At 37.2% G+C, this 4,035-nt stretch overlaps 1 long non-coding RNA gene across 1 annotated transcript; it reads left to right on the top strand.

Annotated features, from left to right (window-relative positions):
• The first annotated feature begins 428 nt into the window (after positions 1-428).
• On the top strand, positions 429-3,757 carry LOC140021743 (uncharacterized). Its single transcript, XR_011825690.1, has 3 exons — positions 429-653; positions 2,444-2,524; positions 3,576-3,757. It is a non-coding gene; the product is annotated as an uncharacterized lncRNA (long non-coding RNA).
• Positions 3,758-4,035: the final 278 nt, after the last annotated feature.

The raw sequence follows: 4,035 nt of genomic DNA on the forward strand, positions 1-4,035 counted from the left end.
TGTTAAGTGAAAATAGTGCACGTGCATTTGGAACGATAACCGATTTGAGGATACACTGAGCTTGAAAATTTGGAGATACGTGCATTAGTCTTAAAATAGGTATTTTTATGATTAAGTACTCAAGTGATAGTTAGTTGTACCATTGTTATAAGAATTTCTTAGAAATTTCGCTTTATCACGTTTAATTTGAAAATACGCGTTCTCACACGCACGATTTAATTGAGAGACTTTAGACCATTATTTTGGGACAATTAAGAGTGAATAACAATAGTATGTATACAAGTGCATTAGAGGTTTAGTGCACTAGTGAAACAAACCCGAGAGGAAACGAGCACGAAACGCGCGCGTTCGCACGCTATTGAAAGGTTGACTTTTGGAACCAATTTTGGCCACAAATATCAAAGCTTCCCACGGAAGCTTATCATCAGCCACCATTCTTCTTTTCCTTCTCAAACCAGCCGTGCAACACCAAGAGAAGGAGACCAAAGTTCCTTCTTCATTTTTCCTCTCAAACTTGCACCAAATCACTTGAAATTTCTACCACAAACTCACAACAACTTGGAGATTCACCTAGGCAAGGAGAGGGGCTTCATTTCCACGGTTTTCTTGGGCATTCATTGGACCGAAAATTCTGTCCTAGTTCATCAAGAGAGGTATTGGACGATCAACCCCTCGAATCTTAGTTTACGGAAGTTCTATTACACGTATATACTCATGCATGTTAGTGGGTAGCATTATTTTTGAGGAAATTGGTTGTGTGGGCTCTATGAACTCCCACTTTTGATGGAAGGACTGATTTGATGTTGGATGATGAAATTAATGGTGGTTTAGTGCTTATATTAGTGGATTAATGTTGTATTGTTGGTAGAAAATCAAAAGAGGTGCTTGGAGCAAAAGTGACCATTTTACCCCTGCCTTGTCCGAGCCCTTTTGTGCAAACTTTTAAGGTTCTAATGGCTTGTTTCTGTTTTTTACATGTTATATGAAGTGTGTAGAAAGTTTCATTGAAAAATAACATGATTTGGTTGGTCAAATGAATTGATTTCCAAAGTTAGCAAAACTGGAAAATGATTCTCGTATTGCCCAGGCAGTCATTTTGTATCGGCCATAACTCTTTGCTCCAATGTCAAAATCAAGTGCCGTTTGTGGCACTGGAAACTAGACAATCCCAGCTTTCCATTGGTATAAAATGCATGACCTAGTTCCACTCGAATGAGCCAAACCATTCGTTTGAAAATTACTATTCTGTTTCGTTGCTCTTCAGGAGGCAGGACATGAACTGTAACTTGATGCTCAAAAAACGAGTTGCTTGTGAATAGATTTTGAAATGGTTTCTTCTGAAAAATTCTATCTTTATGAAAGAGCTTTTCAACGCCACCAACTGAACTTAATTCCGAGTTGAATTGAGTGAGTTGTGTCCATATTTCGAAACTGATGCAGTGAGTAAAAATCCTCTTTTTGGCTAGTAAAGGCCTAACCCTTGGTTGGGACTTGTTGTTTTGAAATTCTTGGTGTTAATCACCTACCAAATATATATTGGATTCTTATTAGACCTGGTTATCACAAATGAGACATGTTTTAGACATTTTATTGGCTAAAGGTTTTAGAAAAGAAAATTTGAAGTACAAGGCAGATTTGCCTTGGAAATTCTTGAAACTTTGATGGTTTTGTTAACCAACTTGCCGAATGAATTTTCCTATGAAATTTGACAGAGGAATAGCCCTTATATGGTAGTATAATACTGCTAATTTTGGTGCCATTCCGAGTCTATTTCAATATCCAACTGAAGTCCCAAAGTTCATGTTTTAAATCTGGAAATTCTTGATCAAGGAGGAATTTTTAGCCAACTTTGAGCTGCTATATCTTGGCGCTCAAAACTTTGATTCTTGTTCCGTTTGTTTTGTTTTAAACTTTGAATGTAGCTCTAATTGAATTCCAAATTTCGGAGGCTAGTTCGTATTGTGAGAATTTTGCCGGATTTTCAAAGTTGGTCAAAAACCAACCCCGAAACTGTCTTAAGTGCCAAAACAACAACTTTGAGCCTATTTTTGAATACCTTCCATTTGGAATCATGGAAAAGTATATTATAAGAACTTTTAGTACTTTTGAAGAGGTTTCCAACGGTATCAAATTTTCCAATTTTGGACCTATATAAAGCAAGATATGATTTTTCTAAAATCGACACCCAAAGTTGAAATTTGTCAATTTCTTAGAAAATAAGATTTTTGAAACTTGCCTTCTTTTCTCGATATCGATTGAACATTTTGAACTCGATTTCGTGAAAAATGCTAGTCTTTCTCTTTAGACTTTAAAACTTCACTCTTGAGCCTCGATTATGAATAATTAAGACCCAATTCATGAATTCTCTTTAGATTGTACAACCTTCTTTGATAAGTAGGGGTTCTAAGTGATAGTGTATAATAGTTGATGGTTAATTGCTTAGGCGCTCAAGGAGACCTTCAAGAGGAACTCGAAGTGGACGCCCAAACGCTTGTTTGAGTACTTAATCACTTGTTTTGAATAGGTGAGTGTTCCATATAGGAATAGGCGTAATTGGAATAAGTCTATGACATGCTTAACCCATGGTCATTAAGTGTTAAGTGCTATATGTTAAGTATTTACCACGCTCATGCATATTTGAATAAGATATACTTGAATTACTCGACATGAAATACCTGAAATATGTATATTTGAACTATTCGATATGAAATGCTTAAAGAGCATATTTATGTGATTACTTGAAATACTAGATATGAAATGCTTGGAGAGCATATTTACGTTAAGTGTTTATATGATTAATTATGCTATGGCTGCATAAGTCGGTTGGAGTGAACCTTCTCGACTCTTAAGTGCTAAAAGTGAGAAACGGCCAATGGCGGCCTACTAAAATGACTAATGTCTACCAATTAACCGTAATTACTTACTGTTTACCAATTTACTTGATTACCATGAATTCCGTGTTCATATGAAATTACGGCATATTCCTTACATGTTTAGACGTTAAGTGTTACCTATACTTGCTCTTGTGAAATTGCCAATGTCTTAAGGCGAGTGTGTACTTTATCTCACTCGACCTACCAAAAGAATAAATTTTTACCGTTCGCCAAGTTATTTGATTACTTGTGCATGTTGTAAGCTCTAAACTGAACTTGGGCCCTGCCCTTGGTTACTGACCTACTCGAGCCAGGACTGGGCTCGGTCAGGTAGGTTGGAACCCTGGGCCACCGTTTCGGTATACTCGAGTACTACCACTGAAGGGATAAGGTGATGGCCAGACAAACCGAGGGGATCCGGAAGTTATAAGGTGGAGATGACCGAAATGGTTCCACTGGAACACTGTATCCTTCAATGTGTGTTTATTTTGCATAATGATAACCGTTTCATACAAATGTGCCGTACCTGTGATATGCTCAAATTACTTGTACAATGATTATTGTCTCATGTTAATATGCCAATGTGTAATCTTGAACCATACATATGATATGCTCAATTACTTGATTTATTAGAACTGCTAGAGTGTCTTGAAACCTCACTGGGCTGTGTAGCTCATCCCACGTTTTGGGTTTCTTTAACAGGGTTCGAGACCAAGAGTGCTCGTGAATTGTACTAGATTACCTTCTTTTGAAAATTTAAAGTTGTATTACAGCAGACGGCTGTAGTAAATATTCTTTTGGATTGTATTAAACTTGAGAGCTGATTAATTGTAAGTGTGAGATATTGTGGAGTACTTTAATTATGTATTGAAGTCATTGAAGTATTCCGAGTTTTTGAATTGTGGATTGTAGTGAGTCCTAGCGAGAGTTGGGCAGGCGTCCCGCGGATACCCCTTGGTTTGCCTTAGGGAGAAGTGGGGGCGTCACATGTATATCTCGCGCTAGTCATGTTAATCTGAAAAAGCTTGAAATCTAAACTAAAAGAAGGGTTGACCATTACCTCGATGGTGTAAGAATTTTTCTGGTTCATTCTATCCCCACGATGCTACGATTTGTTCAGCTGTACTTGGAGCTATAAATGATCTTATTGGCTTCTTTTATA

The sequence above is a fragment of the Coffea arabica genome, chromosome 11e (genome assembly GCF_036785885.1).
Source record: "Coffea arabica cultivar ET-39 chromosome 11e, Coffea Arabica ET-39 HiFi, whole genome shotgun sequence".
NCBI classification, from domain to species: Eukaryota; Viridiplantae; Streptophyta; class Magnoliopsida; order Gentianales; family Rubiaceae; genus Coffea; species Coffea arabica.